General features: G+C 51.2%; 1 long non-coding RNA gene across 1 annotated transcript; it reads right to left on the bottom strand.

Moving 5' to 3' along the window:
• Positions 1–5,561: 5,561 nt before the first annotated feature.
• On the bottom strand, positions 5,562–8,114 carry LOC144888863 (uncharacterized). The gene is made up of 2 exons (XR_013621430.1): positions 7,454–8,114; positions 5,562–7,300 (listed from the first exon to the last, which is right to left on the bottom strand). It is a non-coding gene; the product is annotated as an uncharacterized LOC144888863 (long non-coding RNA).
• Between the last annotated feature and the right edge of the window lie 2,406 nt (positions 8,115–10,520).

Genomic DNA, 10,520 nt, shown 5'->3' with positions numbered 1-10,520 from the left:
ACAATATCCTAACCCACCCGGGCTAGTTTTCACTGCCATACACCCCATAAACTATTGCTCCTTTGCCCCCGCTTTCTGTGAGGGATGGTGGATTTGCCATCCCACCACATCGGGGGTCTCTCACTACCAATTTCGCTCGTCCAAATCCAACAATTCAAAAATTTTCTATTTACTGCCAATTCTATTCACTTTTCTAAATTTTGTATCAAATCACTACTATCACTATCACCATTACCCGTCTACTTATTACATCCTCTCGGTGCGCCAATTCACATCTACAGCCCGGCTTCGTACAGCCGAGCAATGAATGCGGGTCGTTTTGTGCCAGCGGCTGGATACGTCCCGCATTCGGGGCAGGGACGGGGGCTTACCCGGGCCGAGATCCCACGCATCACCTCGGCGTGGAGCCATCCAATGTCCCGATCTCGACCTGCCGGCACGTCTCAACAAAACGTGGTCGCCATAACGACCCTTCCTATCCAGCTGCCCGCTCCACCTAGTGGAGCCTGGACGCGGCCGTTCAAAGCGAGGCCCGGCACGCACCGAGGGCCCGCTTCGGCTAAAAGTCGCTCTAACCTCTAACCCGTGTAACGTCGATGCTTCACCTGCATGCTTACACCCCGCAGCCCGTTCCTTGCTCACACATCCAGCCGTGCCCATGCTCCTCGTACCTTTCCTTACACACCCAGGTACACCCATTCCACTCACAGCCTTGGTCACACACCTGACCACCGAACACTTTGGCACACATTCGTTGCTCGCACACCTCACCAATACACCGCTTCGCGCCCCCTCCTCGGTCACCTCCTCTGTGACAATCACAGGTGTGCTCTCATTCGCACACCCAACCACGTGCCTCACCACCAACTCCAGCGTGCATTCCCACTCACGCTCTACCATTCCAGGTGTGCATCCTTCCATCCCAGGTGTACATCCTCGCTCACCTGTCACAACTAACTCACGCTCCATGTCACTCTCACTACTTTCACCTCCATTCCTGACAGCGCACTCACCCTTACTCTTGACAGCGCACTCTTTCCCCATGCACCTGTCCGTTACACACCTTTCTCGCGCACACTCTCCCGTTACACCCTCTGTAACACTCACCACACCGCGCTTCCATGTGCCTCCTCGCACACGCGCTACGACCGACTCACTCTCGCCAGCACCCTCACTCCTTGGCACGCACTTTTTCCTCACACACCCCAGAGTCGGACTTTCTCGCACACCTCCTTTTTCGCACACCAGCCCTGTCGCACACTTCACCAACGGCCTTTCACGAACACCCGGATCCAAACCAATCCCCAAGCTTCTTAAATCCCCTGGCGCATCATACGCACGACCATATTGGTCACCACTTACACCGGGTCCTCTTCCTCTTCGCTTCTCCTCCATCACCTGCGAATCCCTCATCCGGTTAATGAGCACATCATCACGATCCAAACACAGACTTTGGACCAATTCTTTCATCTCCTCTTTTATCTCTTTGTTATCCCCTCTCCGTCGCTTCTTAATTTCGCTCACCCCTTCTTCCACTTCTTCTAATTTGTGCCTCACCTCTTTTATTCCCCGGTATGTCTCCTCAAGCTCGTCCTCCAAGGCTACCTTGACCGTTTCCATGTGCGTCCTCACCTGCCGGTCCTTCGTCTCCATTACCTCTACCACCTCGTCCAACCTCGTTGTCAGTCCCTCACGTACCATCTGACATTCCCTCTTCGTCGCTATCAAGTCGTCTTTTAGTTCTTTCTGTGTCACTTTTAACCCTCCTAATACCGCAGTGTTCCTTTGAACCTGCTCCGTTAGTTCTTTTTGTCCCTCCGTCAGCTGTTCCACCTCCTGCGTCAGGACCTCTATGCCCCCCTGTAACTTTACAGTCCCCTTTCTCACCTCCTTTTCCATGTGCTCCTCACAGTGCCTCACCTCCTCGCGCACTCCTCCGACCTCCTCACTCATTCCTCTTCTGATCTCCTCTCCCATCACTTGCATCTCCTGCCCAGATGCCACCCTCATCTGCTGCATTTCCTCCCTGTGAGCATCCAGTTTGGTTTCTACCCCCATTCTGACCCCCTCTATCTGCTGCTCCATTTGTTTAACTTCCCTTTCCGCTTGGTCCCTCATGTCCCTCAATTTGCCTTCCATACTGTTTTCTAACCCCTCTAACCCATTTTTCACTCCCTCTATCTGATTCTCCTGGGCAGCCATTCTATTTTCTACCCCCTCTAACCCAGTTTTCACTCCCTCTATCTGATTCTCCTGGGCAGCCATTCTGTTTTCTACCCCCGTTAACCCCTCCTGTATTTCCCCTAATCTATCGTCTAATTTCCCAAATTTCATGTCTAATCCCTTAAAATTATTGTCTAATCCCTCACTGGTACCCCTCGCTGCGTCCCTCATTACCCCCATTTCGTTTCCCATTACCCCCATTTGGTTTCCCATTACCCCCATTTGGTTTTCCAATCGCTCACCCTGTAGGTTGAGGGACGCCTGCATTTGCGCCATAAATTGCTCCATGAGGGCCTGCATTTGGGCCATTCCTCCCACTTGTGCAGCGGGTACGGCCGCCGTAGCTATGTGCGAGGCGCCATTTCGCGAACCTGCCGCCCTCACTGCTTCGCTCTCATGTCCCTCACGTCCCTCAATTTGGTCCTGGCCCGACCCTGCTTCACTCTCCCCTACCGGACCCCAGCCGTCTTGATCCGCCATAGCGCGACTTGCAAAATTCGAGTTTCGTAAAACAAAACAAATTTCGGCCGCTCCAAATTTTGACCAAATTTTTTTTTTTTTCCTCTATTCGTTTTTTTTTCTTCAAAATTTGGTCGGGCCTCGAATCTCACTCCCGACACCAATTGTTACAGACACGACTTTGATGTTAAAGTGGGCCGAGCGGAATGGCCGTCGTGTCCGCACAAATTACCCGACTATACTCGACGTTGACGAAGTCGCGCGATGCTGGCTCAATAAGAAAAAGAAGACACCCGGCTGGATTACAATAACACAATACGACACCAGGGGTTCAGTTCTCAAGACCTCCGGAGGAGGTTATATTAAGGCGGAAGGTTAGATTATAACTACAAGAGGGACAGCATAGAAAGACAAGCACTTAGACACAATCTTATATTATCCCCGGACAGACGACAGACAAACGGGACAAGGCTGACTCACACGGGGGTTGATGAAAAGGACAGGCGGGTAGCGATGGCTCCAGGTGCACCTGGGCTCAAAGGTCAGAATCGACTCGGTCCGGTCCAGAGATGCGGGGAGGTCGCAGCGCTCGGATGGCGTCTTGTCTGCTCAAGCTGGGGGCGCATCTGACTCAGCGCTCGCAGGTGGCTTTCCTTCTCCAAGCTGGGTGCGCATCTGACTCAGCGCTCGCAGGTGGCTTTCCTTCTCCAAGCTGGGTGCGCATCTCACGTCACATCCGGCGCGGGGCCGCGTATATCCGGCGGGGAGTGACACGCCCTCGGCTCGTTAGCTCCGCCTCGTGGAATCGGCACGTTGCTTCTCATTGGGTGCGTGCGGGGGGTTTACCAGGCTCCGCCCTTGACGAGGAGCTGACAAGGAGCCCCTTCGTGGTAACCCCGTGGAGCGCATGGTCTGGAGCTAATCGAGCCGGTGTGAGGACGCATCCTCCCCCGCTCCGCCGCCATCTCCTCTGTTGTTGTTGTAATTGTTGGGGAAGAAGATGGAAGGAGGTATGGGAAAGGTCCTAAACTCACTACTGATGCCATATAATCACATTCTGGTGCAACGAAGAGTCATAATTAATGGAGACGAGGCCTTAACTGACATAGAATAAGAATAACTAGGAAGATGTCCGAAAGTTGTCTACGTGTGGTGCGGTGGACCTGGGCACGACATTTAATGGGGGAATAAGGGGAAGGTCGGCTCTACTGATTGTTATTTACATGCAATGGGACTAGGGAATGGGGGATTGGGGAAAGTTGGGGAGTATTGGAGAAAATAGGGGAATATTTACAAGCGGATATGGAGGCCAAATTCCATATTCGCAACAATATATATATATATATATATATGTATATATATACATATATATGTATATATATACATATTGTTACAGACGCGGTTGTGGATGTTAGTTTACCGAGCGGTTTGGTATGACCGCGTCTGCACAGTTACTCCCCGATTAGAACCCGATTTCACCCGACGTTGACCAGATCGCCCCACAGATATTCAATCGGGAAACCTCTAAAGCGACCGAAAGAGAATGAAAAAGAAGAAGAAGAAGAATATGGAGGAAGAACAGATTTATTATACACACACAAGCAATGGATGGAAGAAGCAGTAACACAGCGAATCGTTAACTTACACTATTCATTTTTACTTAACCCCAAGACAACGAGCAGGACAGGACGTTCACACTTACACAGGGGATAATGCAGGCAGGTAGGGCTTGAGGTGGATTGCTTGAGTGGGAGGCAAAGTCGGGAGGTAGCAGCTCTCAATTCCTCACGGTTTTGGCGGGAAAACCCTCCGTCGCGTATCCGCTGCGGTAGACGTCACGCGCTGGTTCGGCACACCTGCTCCTCTTCTTGTGGTGGAGCCGTCTCCCTCCTTTCAGCGCGTCTCTCCAAAGCTGGTTTCCTTGCCGAGTACCTCTCCTCTTTGGCTTGGAGCGTTTCGCATCTCACCGCTCCTCTTGGTGCCGCCTCTTTGCTCATCTCCCAGGTCATCTCGTAAAGCAGTCCCTTACAGTCGCTTTTATCACCTCGGGCGAAATCAAGCCGCCGGCTCCGAGGGCACGCCTACCGGGTCGCTCACCGCGGTGCTGATTGGCTGTTAGGGCTGGTTCACTCCTTCCCTCTTATGACGAGGTGGAGACACGCCTTTCTTCTCCGACTCAAAGCACATGGGCAATGGCGGCCTGCGGGATTGAAAACAACTCCCCTTTTGAAAGGAACTTTGGAGAGCGGAGATGTTTGGGGAAATTGGAAGGGCCTACGCTTATTTTGTTTGATACAATGCAAAGTCAATCTAGTGGGAAACACATATTTAGCCTACATGGAATAAGGAAATACACTATTTAAAAGATATATCGTGACCTGCGTGTAAGTTTCATGGAATTAACTAGGAGGACGGCTGCGACCATTATTTACATTAACAGGGTGTTACCATACTTTTGTAACGTTCACATTGTAACGTTTCCACATTCGTTACACTGCACCCTCCTTTCTTCAGGCCCGTACTCGGGCCTACTAAACTTTAACTTAGTGTGACACGTAGGTGTAATTCCCTCTACAATTAACCTGACCCTGAGTGTGACAATCTTAAAACACAAATAAGTATGTCCCCCTATTGCATTGCACCCTGTCTAACAGACTCAAGCCCACAGCTAACCGAATTACGGAATTATTCTCAAACTATACATTTACGGTGGGGAGCATTATTTACAATGACGTGATTTCTTATTTACAACGCAACCCAGGACCTGTGTTTTTTTTTTTTTTTTTTTTTTTTTTTCTTTTTAGGGAACAAGAAAAAGAAATTCCTGTTGGGAGGGAGGAGACAGCACGCATTGCATCGATGCACCAGTACCAATACCACCAAAGCACCCAAAAGCACCAAAAGCACCACAAAGCACCAAAAGCACCACAAAGCACCAAAAACACCACTCGGTGCGCAGTCACCATGGTTCATAATAAACACAACAAAACAACTGGTGGTGGTCTTCTCTTTCTCTGCTGGGCCGATGTTCTTCCCGACGTCTTCTGGCTTCATGCGGCCTATTTGGACATAATAAAAAGCACAACTTGTGTTCGTTTTTATTTAGGGCCTCAGGGGCCAACTAAGGGTGGTCCACCTGTTTGGCATAGGTGCCACCTTACCGAGGTCCGCAAGCAAGATTCCCTGGCCACTATGGCCGGTCTCCAACAGAGGTGCCCTGCCCCAGAACCTGGGGTCCATCAAGTGGTACTTGGCCGCAGAACAGCGGTCCATAAAGTGGTACATCAACGCAATGCATGCTGGTTCTGGGAATCTCGGGCGCACAATGGCCACCTCACGCACGCTCCCCTCGGCACCCAATGGCGCACAGGTCATGTGGGAGACAAAAGAAAGACAATTGAGCGAGGGGTAAGGTCACAAGGGTACACGTCAATAAGGCAATGCAAGGTGAAATGCGTACGGAGGGCGAAGTGAGAAAGCTCGTCCCTACCGTACGTCACCCCCCTGTCACCTACCCTACCCTTGCCCTTGCCCTTACCCCATATGTACAAAATCTACACATTACCAATTCGTCACTACTGTCACGTCTTCCCCATATTTCCCCTATACCAAATTCGTCACCACAATCCCTCTACCTCAAAATTTGCCATCACCAATTCATCATCAATCCTCATAAGGAGGGAGAGATGGAATTACGCACAATGTCACACCCACGTCATGATGCGTCTCACAATCCAAACATTTGCATCATAAAAAATAATCAAAACATGGCATGGTGTGGAGTACCTGTCACCTCAGGTGAGTGGATGCAGATGGTGCGAGGAGATCCTTCATCCTAACTATTTTCTAAATGACTTTAACACACTTTACACTACCCGGGGTCTTTCCCTGCCAATCCATTGGCCAACTTACACTATGGGTTCTAATAACCAATTCCCATTGACCAAACTGTGGTGCTTCTCAATTTGGGGTCTCACTCCCCCGATTCATCTCCCGGTGCTCTCGCACAATTTCTGGGCTGCGACGTCTAGCTCTCCCAACAGGTCTACCCACCTGCACACCTCCACCACTGTAGTTGCCACCCGAGCTTACCTAGCTCCTCACCCTAACCTATCTAACTGGGGCAGGCCCCTCCTGGCTCTGTCACCCCACTTGGTGCCCTCTGGCACTGGGCTACCCGGGTCCGTCCTCCGGATCCTCGGGCCCCATCCCCAACAACTACTACCGGCTCCCAGAGCCCACCTGCGGCCTCACCTGGCCGACATCCTTACAGTGGTGGAGCGCCCAAACAACTACACACACTAACAGGCTACACGCCCAGCCATTTCCACAACACTAATGCACCCATCCAAAGACCATTCTTTCACCCGCACCACAGATGCCAATATCCAACCACAATTTACCTGTACCCTCTACCTAACACTTACACTACCTGCCCCGGGTATCCGTGATGGGGGTCCACTCTTCCCCCATTCACACCTTCGCACCATCCACTCCACTCCACAATTTCCACCATTCTCACTCCACGACCATCCATTCCAATACTCCAGATATTCCACACTACCATTTATTCCACACAGCCACATACACCTGTTGTTGCACACCTGTGCCCTCACACCTGGTGCCACCTGCACCCTCCTTTCTTCCTGGACCATTTGGTCAACACAACACGCAATCACCACTACTCCCTCATACACTGCTCCACACACCTGTTCAGTTGCACACCTGTGCAATCACACCTGTTCCATTCTCACCTGTTCAATCCTCACACACACGGCATCATCTCAGCTAACTACTCCCCTCTGAAACTTGCGCTTCCCAGTCGTCACTTTAAACTATTGCGCTCCCACGTCATTATAATCCACACTAATCTACCTGCGTCCCCACTACAGGTATCAGTCACTAACTAATCTTAACGTTACCTAATGTCATCTTCGCTAGATCCCTACAATATAACCTAACCCACCCGGGCTAGTTTTCACTGCCATACACCCCATAACTAGTGCGCATTTGCCCCACCTGTGAGGGATGGTGGATTTGCCATCCCACCACATCGGGGGTCTCTCTATCAATTTTGCTCGTCCAAATTCCAACCAATTCAAAAATTTTCCATTTACTGCCAATTCTACCGACTATTACAAATTTCGTATCGAATCACTACCATTATCACTATCACCCGTCTACTTATTACATCCTCTCAGTGCGCCAATTCACATCTACAGCCCGGCTTCGTACAGCCGAGCAATGAACGCGGGTTCTTTTGTGCCAGCGGCTGGATACGTCCCGCATTCGTGGCAGGGACGTGGGCTTACCCGTGCCGAGATCCCACGCACCACCTCGGCGTGGAGCCATCCAATGTCCCGATCTCGACCTGCCGGCACGTCTCAATAGAAAGTGGTCGCCATGACGACCCTTCCTATCGAGCCGCCCGCTCCGCCTAGTGGAGCCCGGACGCGGCCGTTCCACACGAGGCCCAGCGTGGATCGCGCACGGCGGTCCTTTCGAACCCGCCGTGGCTCGGATCCCCGCTGGTTCTCGCGGCACGCGAAGCCCGGCACGCACCGAGGGCCCGATTCGGCTATAAGTCGCTCTAACCGCTAAACCGGTTACCGTCGATGCTTCACCTGGACGCTTACATGCATACCCTACCCCTTTCTTGCTCATACCTTTCCTTACACACCCAGGTACCCTCATTCTGCTCACCGACTTGGTCACACACCTGACCACCGAACACCTTGGCACACATTCGTCGCTCGCACACCTCACCAACACACCTCTTCGCGCCCCTTTCTCGGTCACCTCCTTTGTGACAATCACAGGTGTGCTCTCACCCGCACACCCAACCACGTGCCTCACGACCAATTCCAGTGTGCATTCCCACTCACGCTCTACCATTCCAGGTGTGCATCCTTCCATTCCAGGTGTACATCCTCGCTCACCTGTCACAACCAACTCACGCTCTACCATTCCAGGTGTGCATCCTTCCATTCCAGGTGTACATCCTCGCTCACCTGTCACAACCAACTCACGCTCCTTGTCACTCTCACTACTCTCACCTCCATTCTTGACAGCGCACTCACCCTTACTCTCGACAGCGCACTCTTTCCTCATGCACCCGTCCGTTACGCACCTTGCTCGCGCACACTCTTCCGCACATTCTCCCGTTACACCCTCTGTAACACTCACCACAGGCGTGCATTCTCCCTTACTCTTGACAGCATGCGCTTTCCCCATGCACCCGTCCGTTACACACCTTTCTCGCGCATCCTCTTGCGCACACTTTTTCGTTACTTCCTCCGTAACACTCACCACACCGCGCTTCCCTGTGCTCCCTCGCACACGCGCTTCGACCAACTCACTCCTGACGGCACACTCACTCCTCGGCATGCACTTTTTCCTCACACACCCCATGGTCGGACATTCTCGCACACCTCTTTTTTCGCACACCTGACCTGTCACACACTTCACCAACGGCCTTTCACGAACACCCGGATCCAAACCAATCCCCAAGCCAACTGAAGCTTTCCTCACATCATATACATTGCCACTCACCTCCGTACCTCGTCTCCGCACCTCCTTTGCCACCTGCAAACTCTTTATTTGGTTAGTGAGCATCACATTATGAGTTGAGCACCGACCTTGCACATATTCCATCACCTCCTCCTGGATTTCTCTTTTAGTTTCTGTCTGTCTCTTCTTAATTTCACTCACCTCTTCTTCCACTTCCTCTAATTTTTGTTTAACCTCTTTTATTTCTCGGTGCGTCTCCTCAAGTTCGTCCTCTAAGGCTACCGTGACCGTCTCTATGTGCATCCTCACCTGCCGGTCCTTTGTGTCCATTATCTCTGTCACCTCGTCCACCCTCATTGTCAGTTCCTCCCGTACCATCTGACATTGCCTCTGCGTCGCTATTAATTCGTTTTTAGTTTCTTTTTGTGTCGCCTTTAACCCTCCTAGTACCGCAGTGTTCTTTTGAACCTGCTCCACTAGTTCTTATTTCTCACCTCTTTCTCCATACGCTTCTCACCTCGCTTTACCTCCTTGCGTAGCCCCGAAACCTCCTCACTTACCCCTCGTCGTATTTCCTCCATCTCTTTTGTAGATGCCACCCTCATCTGTCCCAATTCATCCCTCTGAGCATCCAGTTTGGTTTCTACCCCGATTTTCACCTCCTCTATCTGCTCTCCCATTTGTTTGATTTCCCTGGCAGATTGTTCCCCTATTTCCCGCAATTTGTCCTCCATCCTATTTTCTAACCCCATTAACCCATTTTCACCTCTTTTATCCCGTTGTCTAACCCCTCAAAATTATTGTCTAACTTCCCAAATTTCTTGTCTAACCCCTCAAAATTATTGTCTAACTTCCCAAATTTCTTGTCTAACTCCTCACCAGTACCCCTCGCTTCGTCCCTCATTACCCCCATTTGGTTTCCCATTACCCCCATTTTTGCTTCTAGCCTCTCCATAAGGGCCCCCATTTTTCTGCTTTCCATTTTCTCACTATCGTTTTTTTTCTGCATTTCCACCATGAATTGGGTCATGAAGGCTTGCATTTGGGTCGCGCTCATTGGTTCCGCGGCCGTGGCCCCCTCACCCACGTGCGCGAGAGCGCCATTTTGTGCGTCTGAAACCTCCGCAACCACATTGCCATTTTTCTCCTCCTCCCTTTCCTCCACATACATTTCCCCGAGGTCCTGGGTCGATTCCACCCTGTCTATCTCTCCCACCGACATCCGATCGCCTTGATTGTCCATGGCGCGATCTCAAAATTCGGGTTTTGCTTTATAAAACAAAATAAATTTCGGCAGCTTGTAATTTTGAGCGCGTTAAGCGCGCTTC

Source organism: Myxine glutinosa, chromosome 14 (genome assembly GCF_964187855.1).
Source record: "Myxine glutinosa chromosome 14, kmMyxGlut1.1, whole genome shotgun sequence".
Taxonomy (NCBI): Eukaryota; Metazoa; Chordata; class Myxini; order Myxiniformes; family Myxinidae; genus Myxine; species Myxine glutinosa.
Note: the sequence above shows the minus strand (reverse complement) of the source record. Positions and strands in the feature narration are given on the sequence as shown.